Source organism: Tachyglossus aculeatus, unplaced genomic scaffold (genome assembly GCF_015852505.1).
Source record: "Tachyglossus aculeatus isolate mTacAcu1 unplaced genomic scaffold, mTacAcu1.pri SUPER_32, whole genome shotgun sequence".
In the NCBI taxonomy this organism is placed as follows: domain Eukaryota; kingdom Metazoa; phylum Chordata; class Mammalia; order Monotremata; family Tachyglossidae; genus Tachyglossus; species Tachyglossus aculeatus.
In genome coordinates this window covers 1,406,642-1,420,380 of record NW_024044838.1, presented here as the reverse complement: position 1 = coordinate 1,420,380, position 13,739 = coordinate 1,406,642, and the positions used below count along the sequence as shown (strand labels likewise).

The 13,739-nt window shown below is 41.2% G+C and overlaps 1 pseudogene; it reads right to left on the bottom strand.

The window, feature by feature from the left end:
* Nucleotides 1-8,990: 8,990 nt before the first annotated feature.
* Nucleotides 8,991-11,883, bottom strand: LOC119921883 (annotated as a pseudogene).
* Between the last annotated feature and the right edge of the window lie 1,856 nt (nucleotides 11,884-13,739).

Sequence of the window (13,739 nt, the reverse complement as noted above, 5' to 3'; positions counted from 1 at the left end):
GAGGTCATGGGTTCAAATTCAGGCTCTGCCAACTGTCAGCTGTGTGACTTTGGGCAAGTCACTTAACTTCTCTGGGCTTCAGTTACCTCATCTGTAAAAGGGGATTAAAACTGTAAACCCCCCGTGGGAAAACTTGATTACCTTGTAACCTCCCCAGTGCTTAGAACAGTGGTTTGCACATAGTAAACACTTAACAAATACCACTATTATTATTATTATTATTATTATGGATCTGGGGTCTAGGTTTGGCTCTGCCACTTGTCTGCTGTATGGGCAAGTCACTTAACTTCTCTGTGCCTCAGTTACCTCATCTATGAAATGGGGATGAAAACTGTGAGCCCCATATGGGACAGGGACTGTGTCTTACCTGATTGGCTCAGAGCTCCCTACTGAGAGCTCACCTCCTCCAGGAGACCTTCCCAAACTGAGCCCTCACCTTTTTCCTCCCCTCCTCCTTCTCCCCTCCCCAATGCCCCCCCGCCCTACCCCTTTCCCCTCCCCACAGCACTTGTATATATTTCTACATATTAATTCATTTTATTTGTACAAATTTGCTATATTTATTTTATTAACGATATGTATATAGCTATAATTCTATTTATTCTGATAGTATTGACACCTGTCTACTTGTTTTGTTTTGTTGTCTGTCTTCCCCTTCTAGACTGCGAGCCCGTTGTTGGGTGGGGACCATCTCTAAATGTTGCCGACTTGTACTTCCCAAACCATTAGTACAGTGCTCAGCACACAGTAAGCGCTCAATAAATGACTGAATGAATGAATGAATGAATGCTTTATTCAATGCCTGGCACATAATAAATTCTCATCAAATATCATGTAAAACATGAAGTATTTTATCCTCTTTTTACAGATGAGGAAACTGAGGTGAAGAGGAATTAAGTGAATTGATCAAGGTGACATAGCAAGGTGTAAGTGGGAAGGAGAAGCAGAAGGGAGGGAGGGAAATTGATGGAGGGTAATTGGAGATGATATCAGGAGATGCTGTATTGGAAAAAGACTCCATACTTATTACCTAACTTTGATCAGGGACCAATCACTAAATTCCATAAACAAGGCCGTTAATAATAGTAATTGATAATTATTTTATTTGTTAAGCACTTACTATGTGCCAGGAGCTGTACTAAGTGCTGGGTTGGAAACAGGAAAATTGGGTTGGACATAAGCCCCGTCTCATGTGGGGCTCACAGTCTCAAATCTCGATTTTACAGAAGAGGTAACAGGCACAAAAAAGCAAAGTGATTTGCCCACAGTCACATACCATTCAAGTGGAGGAGCCAGAATTAGAACCCATGACCTTTCGACTTCCAGGCCCGTGCTCTATCCACTAGGCAACGCTGCTTTTGTTGTGGCACATGCATCTGTCAAACCCGAATACAAATTAAATTGAATCCAGTCTCACATTGTCAGAAACAATGCACAGTTCACCTTGACTGAGACCCTGACATCCATCATGGAAAGCCAATAAGGTATCTGCAGTTCTCATTTCAGTAACAAAAAAGCACATCTTTAAAAATTTGGAAGCCCATTTTCAATACCCCCAGCCAAAGGAAACTGTAGATGGCTGTCACTTTGGTCAAGGGAGCATCTAGTTGTGATCCCTGTGACCAGCTGCTCAGTCACTCCTCTCACTGGTCACTCGTTTCACCCACCTACCCCAAAAATAAATTTAAAAAATCACACACAGACACAGACACAGACACAGACACAGACACACACACACACACACACACACACACAAACATGCCATGTCAATCAGAAACTGGGTGGTCATCTCACTTGAGGATAAAAAATACCTCCCTGAAGGCCAATTTTAGTAGTCATAAATTTCCGAGTTTACAGAAGAGCCAGCACTGAGCAAGGGCCAGGTGGTAGGTTCTCACTGAGGAAAGGTCTTTGAGATCTTCCCAGGCATACTCTCAAACAGTACTGCCCTCATTTTATGAATACGGTGATGGCTGTTACTTCATGAGTTAAAAAAAAAATAATGAGAGAATTTCATTAGGCTTTATCATGTTTTTCTGCTTTCCAATCGGAAAATCAGATTTGTCATTAAGAAGAGCACTAAGATTTTAGTTAAGATAAATGGCATGGACTCTGAAAACTCCACTAGCTTTTGTCAGGTGGTGCAGAAGCCTGCCATATACGCAGTATTTGTTAAGTCCTATCTATATGCCAGGCATTGTACTAAGCCCTGAATACAAGATAATCAGGCTGGACACAGTCCCTGTCCCACATAGGGCTCACAATCTTAATCCCCAGAGCAGCATGGTCTAGAGGATAGAGCAGAGGCCTGGAAGTCAGAGGTACCTGGGTTCTCATCCCGGGCCTGTCACTTGTCTGCTGGTGACCTTGAGCAAGTCACTTCATTTCTCTGTTCCTCAGGTACCTCATCTGTAAACTGTGGATTAAAACTGTGAGTCCAGTGTGGGAGATGGATTGCGTATAACCTGATCATCTTGTATCTACCCCCAGCACTTAATACAGTATCTGGCAACTTCACAGATACTTTAAAAAAATAATAAATGAGATGACAGAGTCACAGAGAAGTTAGGTTAAGCAGGTTGGACACAGTCCCTGTTCCACATGGAGCTCACAGTCTTAATTCCCGGTTTACAGATGAGGTAACTGACACTTAGAGAAGTTAAATGACTTTCCCAAGGTCATTCATTCATTCATTCATTCAATCGTATTTATTGAGTGCTTACTGTGTGCAGAGCACTGCACTAAGCGCTTGGGAACTACAAGTTGGCAACATATAGAAACAGTCCCTACCCAACAACGGGCTCACAGTCTAGAAGGGGGAGACAGACAACAAAACAAAACATGTGGTCTGGTCTCAAGTCATCAGAATAAATAGAAGTAAAGCTAGATGCACATCATTGACAAAATAAATAGAATAGCAAATATGTACAAGTAAAATAGAATAATGAATCTGTGCAAACATATATACAGGTGCTGTGGGGAGGGGAAGGAGGTAGGGCGAGGGGATGGGGAGGGAGAGAGGAAAAAGAAGGCTCAGTCTGGGAAGGCCTCCTGGAGGAGGTGAGCTCTCAGTAGGGCTTTGAAGGGAGGAAGAGAGCTAACTTGGCAGATGTGCGGAGGGTGGTCACATAGCAGGCATGTGCAGAGCCAGGATTAGAACCTAAATTAACCCAATCCAAAAACCAACCACCAATACCACTTTTTCTCAACTTCTGCATGTATATCAATATAGCTGTAGAATCAGTTGCATATTCAATTTCTTCAGCCACTTTATCCTGACGTATTTCGACTACTACCAACAATAATAACTGTGGTGTTCATTAAACACTTACTATATGCAAAGCACTGTACTAAGAGCTGGGGTAAATCCAAGATAATCAGGTGAGACAAAGTCCCTGCCCCATAATGTGCTCACAGTCTATGTAGAAGGGAGAACAGGAATTGAATCCCCATTTTACAGATGAATAAATTGAGTCAAGTCATAGTTAAGTGACTTGCCCAGGGTCACCGAGCAGACAAATGGCAGAGCCAGGATTAGAACCCAGATCCTCTTACTTTCAGGCCTGTACTCTTTCTTCTAGGTCACACTGCTTCTCTAATTTTATATCATTCTTCCTCTTACTCTTATCATTTGCACATAGTTCAAGTATACTTGTCTCCCACAGTAGATTGCAAACTTTTTGAAGGCAGAAAGTGTCATAAAAACAACATTGCCTGGTGGATAGAGCATGGGCCTGGGAGTCAGAAGGACCTGGGTTCTTATCTCAGCCACCTCGGTTCTAATTCTGGCCCCACCACTAGTATGCTGTGTGATCTTGGGCAAGTTACTTAACTACCCTGTGCCTCAGTTACTTCATATGTAAAATGGGGATTAAGGCTGTAAATCTCATGTGGGACATGGACTGTGTCCAAACTGATTACTTTTTGAGTCCTCTGCACTCAGCAGGTGCTCAATAAATACCATCATTTGATTGATAATGACTACTCTGAATCATCACACCAGTTCTACTCCATTGCACCACTTTTGGGGCAAGCCCTTAGTCTTCCCTAGCTCCCATTTCCCCAGAGAAAGGATGCAAACAATAAAGCCTCTCCCTTAGTCTCCTCCCAGGGGCATTCCGAGGATGAATGAGATCAGTGGAGGAAACAAACTCTCAAATATTTATAGCACATTAACTTTTCCCAAGGTGTTTACCATCACTTCAAGTAAAGACTCTTATCAAGACTACTGGAAAACTTAATCTAATGTGAAGTGGTAGAAACACGCTGCTTAGCCAGGAAAGTCAGGCTCCAGTCTGGACTCAGGCACTGACTTACAACACAGGAGAAAGACACAATCCCTTTATCTTGGATAGTTTGTAATCTTACTGGGGAGAGAGGAGAATATAAATTGCCAAATATACAGTAAGTAATTAGTTTTCTCATTTGTATAATGGAGATAACTTTTCTTACTCTAACCCACCTGACCAGAAGGCAAACAGAACAAATGAGAATACAGCTTGGTGACAGACAGGTACTTCCGGAACCTCGGGGAATTTTTCCTTTATCATTCCCTTTTTATAGGTGAAAAAATTGAGGTAAAGAATAGTTCAGTGGTTCAGTATCACAAAGCAAGCTAGTGGCACAAGAAATAGAACTCCTGCTTTCAGTGTGGTTTTGGGTACAAGAAAAGAATGTCCTGTTCCTGAGGGAGTCTATACCTGTCTATATTGGCACGGAAATTAGAAAGGAATATCCATAGGTACTAGTCTCCAAGGCTACCACACCTTACTGAGAATTCTGTTGAATTTGGAGTCTGAGCAGTTAAGAAGTTACACTGACAGACCTTGGTAATACTAACAAGGGAAAGTCCTTAACTTGACCTCTTTTCCCCAGTGCGAAGAACAGGCCCTAAATCCCAGTGGTTGTCATGGATCCCCACTCTAACAAGCTCCACTGGGCTTTATTAACATTGATTGGGTGCTCAGAGATGGTCAATTACAAAATTTGAAAGCACTTTTCCTTCTACCTCATGAATGAGTTACAAAGAACCTAATTAGACCAGCAAACGTTAAATAATGATACTTTTAGTGCAATAATTAATCGTGATCCAACCTATCGTTGTAGTACCAGTTCAGGGCTGTTTGCAATAGCCATAGAGCTCTTACCCTTAGGAAGGGACTATCTGGTAAGTAGAAAGCTTTTTCTAGGATAGGTTGCCGAGGTCTACTTCAGCAGGAGTAAATCAGTGACTTACTGAATACCTATGAGCTTTTCCCATTCGTTGTAAAGGAAATCATTCCTCTCTGGAATTGGTGGCCACGGATTAAATAAATTAGCCAAGGGTCAGGAGATGAGGAAGTATCAACCAGACACTTAATCACTCATATTTATTAATAATAATAACAATGATGGCATTTGTTAGGGGCTTATTGTATGTGAAACACTGTTCTAAGCGCTGGGGGGGGATACAAGGTGATCAGGTAGTCCCATGGGGGGCTCACAGTCTTAATCCCCATTTTACACATGAGATAACTGAGGCTCAGAGAAGTTAAGTGACTTGCCCAAAGTCAGCAGACATGTGGTGGAGCTGGGATTAGAACTCAAGACCTCTGACTGCCAAGCCCAGGCTCTTTCCACTGAGCCATGCTGCTTCTCTATTTATTCATTCATTCAATCGTATTTATTGAGCGCTTACTATGTGTAGACCACAATTAAGTGCTCACCATATGTACAGCATGGTACTAAGTACTTGGGAGAATACAATACAACAGAGATGGTAGACATCTTCCCAGCCGAGGAGAAGCTTACAGTCTAGAGGGAAACGAATAACCAGGAATTTGGAAAGGGAATTGTCAAGTGAATGGAATGCAATGGCTTAATGATGGTATTATCAATCCACAGAGAGTGCCATTATAGTGAATGCCAACCTCTAGGTGCTTTCTATTCCTGCCCTGCTTAGCATCAGAGCAGCATAAACATGACTGTATTACCATGGTTGTTACTGTATATTTATTGACAGAATATGTCTCTTTATTGTTATATTGTACGCTCCCAAGCTTTTAGTACAGTACTCTGCACACAGTAAGCACTCAATAAATATTACTGACTGGCTGACAGATTGACGACTGTCCAGATGCTTTTACCTCTAGAGCTGCTATACTGTCCCACTAGCCAACTTTCCGGAAACTAAAACTCTACATGCTTACACAAATGCCATTTTTAATAATAAATTAATCAATCAGGCAATCATATTTATTGTGTGCTCAGTGTGCAGAGCACTGTACTAAACAGTTGGAAGAGTAAACTTAACGAAGCTTGTAGAGACATTCCCTGCCCACAAGGAGCTTGCAGTCTAGCGAGGGAGATAGAGATTAAAACAAATTACAGATATGTACCTAAATGCGGTGGGGTGGAGAGTGAGGTGGATAATGATTACAGAAGGAAGAGAGAAGACGAGATAAGAAGGCTCATTTTCCTCACAGCATGGTCTATTTTTATCCTGTGTTACCACATTCGGCAGGGTGTGGATTATCTCACTATTGTACAACATAGAGAAATGGATCTGCAATAGTCAGTCAGTCAATCATATTTATTGAATGCTTTCTGTGTGCAGAGCACTGTATTAAGCACTTAGAAGAGTAAAATATAACAATAAACAGACACATTTCCTGCCTACAATAAGCTTACAGTCTAGAGGGGACTGAATGTAGAAGTAACTAAGTGTAATATCCTCACTATACTAAGTGCTTTGGAAGAACCGAGAAAAAAAGAGGAAAAAGAGAGGGAGAAGTAAAAAGAGAGAGGAAAACAAAGAAAAACATAATCGGAGGGATTCACAGAAAGACCTCTAGCACGGTTGTTTGCAGTTGTTAATTGGTAATTACTGAAGAATTTGAATCTGAAATAGGCTCAACTTCATGACGCCTAGTTCTCTTCCTTCTTGGGATTTTTCCTCTGCAAAGCTTGAAGAAAGCAGCTACGCCTGTCTGATTCAAGGCACCATCATGTGGCCAATATGGATTATGCTCTATTCACTCCTTGTATTTCACTACTGGACAGTACGGTCGTCTCCAAATGGATAGAATGTTCAGCACCGTTCCACATCGACCTTACTATCGCCCTGGATTTCACAAATGTCAATGAGCATTACAGGGATTCTGAATTAAAAATTTTTTAGAGAAATTCAATTGTAAAGCCCAAATTATCTTGTACTAGAATTTCTCCCGTAGGTGCTATGGGTGACTGTTTCAATCAGATATAACTCCTAGTAAATAACAAATTTATTTGCACCATTACAAGCAGCAAAACTTTACCATCCGCATCAAGCCTATTATATTTTCTCATTTGTTTTCTGCCTATTGACTCGGATTCCTGTTTCTGCTGGTCCACCTCACTGGGTATTTATAAACATATCCACACTGGAAAATGACATGATTTCTAAATGAGCTTTTCAGTCCTAAGCGCCACTGTGGTCATGGTTTTTATTAGTGCAAGGCTGATAATCGTAAGGTGTGGGCTCAACAGATACAGCAATCGACTGAGAGGCACACATCCACAAGCCCCAACTCCAAGCCTATCCTGGATATCAGTCGATGGATGGGTGGTGATTTTGGAGCACTTACTATGTGCAGAACACTGTACTAAGCACTCGAGAGAATATAATACAACAGAATTGATTGGCACATTCCCTGCCCACAATGGAAACCTAGCAACACATGTCACCCTGACAGAGAACAATCCAGCCTCCAATCCCAGGCTTTCAGGACATATGTTCTACTCTATCCTAATCCTCGTCGAGAACTTAATCAATCAATCCATCAGTGGTATTTATTGAGTGTTCGCTGTGTGCAGAACACTGTCCTAAGTTCTTTGGAGAGGACAATATAATAGAATTGGTAGACACAATCCTTGTTCTCATGGAGCTTACAATTTAGTGGAAACAAGGTCTAACCTTAAATTTACTGATGCAGTTCTCCCATGGTTCTCTTCTTATTTCCATGGCTGGTCTTTCTCAGTGTTCTCCTTCTGCCTCTCAAGAGTTTAGTACTATGCTGTACACACAGTAAGCACTCAGTAAATACTCTTGAATGATTGACAAACAAATAATTGCACTGTGGTCCCCCTGTCTCCTCTCCACAAGTCCAATAGATGGACTCCAGGTTTTCCAAAGCATCTTTTATGGGACTTAAAATGAAGCTGAGAACACTTTTTGTTTGTTTAGTATCTGTTAAGCCCTTATTATATGCCAGGCATTGTACTATGCTCTGGGGTAGATACAAGAAAATCAGGTTGGACACTGTCCATGTCCCACATGGGGATAGAATTAATCCCCATTTTACAAATGAGGTAAATGAGGCACAAAAAAAGTAAGAGACCTGTTCGAGATCGCACAACAGATGAGTGGTGGAGCGAGGATTAGAACCCAGGTCCTTCTCACTCCTAAGACCTGTGCTCTATTCATTAGGCCAAATAGCTTCTTGTTCTTGAACAGTGATATTCACAAAGATCAACCTGTTGCAAACCCTGGAACAGTTAAAGCTTCTTCAATGATAGTTAACCCACTTAAAAACAACTAATATTTTGGTTCAAATAATTTAGTCCAGTCAAACTTCAGTTTTATCCTTCAAAGATACCTATGAAATATCTGAAGTTGCATATTACTCACCAGAGTCATTCTCTGGTACCCTCCCTGTCTGACCCTCACCACAATATACATAGAAACGATAGGAAGGTTGTTCTTAGTTTTACTGTTTCTCAGTGTTGACCTACATTCTCTTGTACATCTGCCACTAATCAACCACAACCTAATCCCAACAGAGGGGCTTTACAGCCTAGATCCCTCAGGCACCAGACGGATTTCATGAGAGATGGAACAGAAAACTTTGCTATTTATGTTGGCAGATCTGAATTCCTTGCTCTGGGACATTCCCACATCCCTCTTCAGGAATTTACTGTTACCTCTTAAGCTGCCTCCCACTCCTTCAGCTTCACATCCTGGGACACATTCTCTAAAGAACTTCAAGCCTCAGAGATTTGAGCTTCTATGAAAAATATGAAAATATTATCGTGATTTCTAGCAATTCCCTCTTGCAGAGTTTTTGTTTATGTGACTTTTTATGTAATTTGCTTATGTGACTTTGTGTTTATCTGACAATAACAGGTAATGATTATTTTGCTACTCTCCCAAGTGCTAAGTACAGTACTCTGCACACACTAAGAACTTAGTAGATACAATTGATTGAAGAATGTGGGAAGTGTATCACCTAGTGGATAGGGTATGTACCTGGGAGTCAGAGGACCTGGATTCTAATCCAAAGTCTGCTACCGATCTGCTGTGTGACCTTGGGCAAGTCAGTCTGTCCCTCAGTTTCCTCATCCACAAAATGGAGATTAAACCCCACTCCTTCCTACTTAAACTATGAGTCCTCTGTGGACTGTGTTCAACCCGCTTATTTTGTATCCACCCCAGTGCTTAGAGCAGTGCTTGACAAATAGTAAGTGCTTAATAAATACATTATTATTATTATTATTACTATTAGTGTATTAAGAGGCCTGTTTCTGTTAGAACTTCTCTGGTATTTGTTAAGTGCTTACTGTGTTCCAGGCACTGTATTAAGGACAGGGGTAGATGCAAGCAGCGTGGCTCAGTGGAAAGAGCCCGGGCTTTGGAGTCAGAGGTAATGGGTTCAAATCCTGGCTCTGCCAATTAGCCGTGTAACTTTGGGCAAGTCACTTAACTTCTCTGTGCCTTAGTTACCTCATCTGTAAAATGGGGATTAAGACTGTGAGCCCCCTGTGGGACAACCTGATAATCTTGTAACCTCCACAGAGCTTAGAACAGTGCTTTACATACAGTAAGCACTTAATAAATATTATTATTATTATTATTATTATTACAAGGTAAACAGGTTGGACATAGAGTTCACAGCCTAAGGATACTGGTCTGTACTGTTATTGCACTGCACTGCTACTGGTAGATCTCTGCAATCAATCAATTAAGAGTATTTATTAAGCACTTACTGTGTGCAGAGCACTGTATTACTAAACACTTGGGAGAGTGCATTACAACAGAGTTGGTAAAGGTCCCCTGCTCACAGCGAGTTTACAGTCAATCAATCATATTTACTGAGTGTTTACTGTGTGCAGGGCTTTGTACTAAGTTCTTGGGAGAGTACAACACAACCCTATAACAGACACATTCCCTGCCCACAACAAGCTGACAGTCTAGAGAAGCAACGTGGCTTAGTGGAAAGAGCACGGGCTTGGGAGTCAAAGGATGTGGGTTCTTATCCTGCCTCTCCCACTTGTCTGCTGTGTGACCTTGGGCAAGTAACTTAACTTCTCTGTGCCTCAGTTACCTCACCTGTAAATTGGGGATTAAGACAATGAGCCCCATGTGGGACAACCTGATTACTTTGTATCTACCCCAGCATTTATAACAGTGCTTGGCACAAAGTCAGTACTTATCTATTATTATTATTATTATTATTATTATTATTATTATCATTATTATTATTATTATCATTATTATTAGTGGTGGTTTGCTACAGGCAGCAGTTAGGAAAGAACCTCAGCTGCTGAGTATGTCCACAAGATTTCCTTCTGAGAGAAATGGCACAATCATAACTCTCTTACCTGTAGAGAACCATCTTTCTTTGAAAAGTCCAACAGAGGGACTCTTTCACCTCCTTGTTTCCCAAGCCTCAGGAGGTTCAACATGGGGCTGATGGCTGTGTAGAAGACAGACACCACTGTATTCAAAGTCAACGAAAGGCTCTCACCGCGTCGAATGTAGATAAAGAAAAGAGTCCCGTACAGGATGGTGACAGTGGTCAGGTGGGAGGAACAGGTTGAGAATGCTTTCCGTCTCCCGGTGGCAGAGTGAATCCTCGAGACGGCAATGAAGGTGTAGACTTAGGAAACCAGGATGGCCGAGCCACTACATACTCCCAAGGTGCCAGCCAAGATGAAAAGGAGCCACTTACTGGCATGGAGGTTGGCACAGGCTAGGGCTGAGTGGAGTGATATCGCAGAAATAGTGGTTGATGACATTTGGGCTGCAGAAGGGTAAATGAAAGGTCGACGTTGTGTGGGTCATGATGCTCAGAAAGCCCAGCACGTAAGGTGCCATCACAAGCCACACGCAGACCTCTGGGAACATGAACACAATATAAAGAAGTGGGATTCGTTTTGCCACGTATTGATCGAAGGCCATGGCAGAGAACAGAAAACTTTCAGCAGCCATAAAGAGGCCGAAGAACCACATCTGGTCTGCACATCGCAGGATGGAGATGGCTTTTTTCTCCTTGAAGAAGTCCGTCAACATATTTAGGACAGCAATGAAGGAGGAACAGGTGTCCGCAAAGGCCAGATGGCTGAGGAAAAAGGACATGGGGCTGTGAAGATGGAAATCTACTCTGATCAGTGTGATCATCCCCAGGTTTCCTACCAAGGTGACAAGATAATAAAATAAAAGCATCATAAAGAGGATGATTTGCCATTGAGGCTGATTTGTTAGGTCAAATAAAAACAAACTCTGCTATCCTGGTTTGATTCCCCTCAGCTATATAACTGATGCAATCTGTCTAGGGAAACAAAAAGACAGCTGCTGTTAATTTAGGAGTTAATGGAAATAAGTATATTTGTATGACTAGAATTAAATTTCTTTCCATTTCCTTTTTAAAAATCACACAGACCCTTTTTAGGAAATGAAAATGTTGTATGCTAGAGATCTCAAATCATATCAAATCACACTAAAATACGGGTACACAATATTTTACTAAATTCTTTTGGTGGGAAATTGAGTATTAGTCTAAATTTTCTTGCGGGCTTTTCATTTCTTTTGTATTGGTCCACCTCTGGATCACCATAGTCATTGCTTGTTTCTGAAGGGGGTCTCATGGGGCAGGGCGGTGGGCTCAACCTAGGTGAGACTTACATCATAGGAAAGACAATTCCTCCAATCAATTCTAAGTTGGTGTCATTCTCCCAGACCCTTAGAGGAACTGGGTTAAAAGTATTTGGGGTGGTCAGTGGTTAATACAAAATCTCTCTTGGAACTTTACATTTTCTAACTACTAAATTTCTTGTGGGAGCAAATTCCCATGTTATTGATTTATTGATTGGAATATATTGATTGATATTCTTTGATTTATTGAAGCAATATGACCTGGTAACATCAGAGGGCCTAGGCTCTAATCCGGCTCTGCCACTTGCCTGCTGTATGACATTGAGCAAGTCACTTGACTTCTCCGTGCTTCAGTTTTCTCATCTGTAAAATGAGGATACAATACCTGTGACTTGGATACTGCTAGAGTTTTTCTCTGGGGATTAAATAATCATTTGGTATGATTTCTGTTCAGTTATTTAAAGAAAGAAGAACTTCTTGTTTTTAATTACCACTTTAGATATTAGGAAGAATTTTCAAAAGCAGCAGTAGAATTTCAGCCTTACCTTTTTTCCTAAGTGTGTAACAGAAATAATAACACCTTGAGTATATCATTTGCAACACAGTCCTCTGACAATTATTACTTAAATTGCTTTCTTCCCCTTGATTTTCCATTCGTCTTTAAACAATTATTTTCCTGTTCTTCTGCTAGAGAGTAAGAAAAGAAGTTCCTCTAGTCACAGCAGGAAACACCCTGAATCACATTTAGGTGAATGCTGCTTGAATTTTAAGAAGTAGCTAAAGTTTTACAGTTGCATCTTCCTTATAGAGACATGAGTCTAAAAAAGATATGAAAATGAGTGAAATTCTAGTATTAACTTTGCCTAGAGACATTCATGTTATTTAATTTCTATTAATTTCCCCCAAAACAACAAAAACACCACAAGGAGGAAATTGTTGTAGCTTCTATATGCAAGCAAAACGCACCTGTTACAGCTGTGATAGATTCATGCAATTCCCTTGACAGCTTCAGAGAGGAAGGGAAAGGAGGGAGAATAGAACAGAAGGGTACATAAGGATTTTACAAAATTGCCAAACCCCAGAGGGAAAGGGGAGGGAGGGAGGCATGGAAGAGAGCATCAGGCCCTTAGCTTTTTCAATTTCAATTCTTGTGACATTTCCTCCATGAATTTGTCTGTCTCAGCCCACTCTGTGTATCTAATTTCTCACTCTCTTCTGTTATTATGGAATGTCCTTGTGGGCAGAAGAGATTAGGACTTTTCATTCTGGAAATAGGAAGGGTGACAGAGGACCTGACAGGTATGGATAAAATCACAAAAGGGAAGGGGACAGGGAAACATGGAATTGCTGCTCACCACTTGCCTGCTGTCTGACCTTGGGCACCTCTCAATTTCTCTATGCCTCAGTTATCTTATCTGTAAAATGGGGATTAAGACTTTGAGCCCCATGTGGCACTTGGACTGTGTCTAACAGGATTAACTTGTATATACTCCAAAGTTTAGTACAATTCCTGGCACACAGTGAGTGCTTAACAAATGCCATAAACAAAAACAAGTCCCACAACAGCAGCACTTAGGTGTCCACTTATCCTGTTTTATGTCAGGCAATCTGTTTTTTAAACTGGTCTGTTTCTGTCCATTGTCTGGTATGGATGTGACACCAAATCAATCAACCAATTGGAGGTATTTATTGAATGTTTGCTTTGTGCAGAGCACTGTACTAAGCGCTAGGGAGAGTACAATACAACAAGGTTGGCAGACATGGCCCCTGCCCACAAGGGGCATGCCTTTATGTCCAGGGAATTTTATTAGTAGCAATAATAATAATAACAGTAATAATCAATCAATCA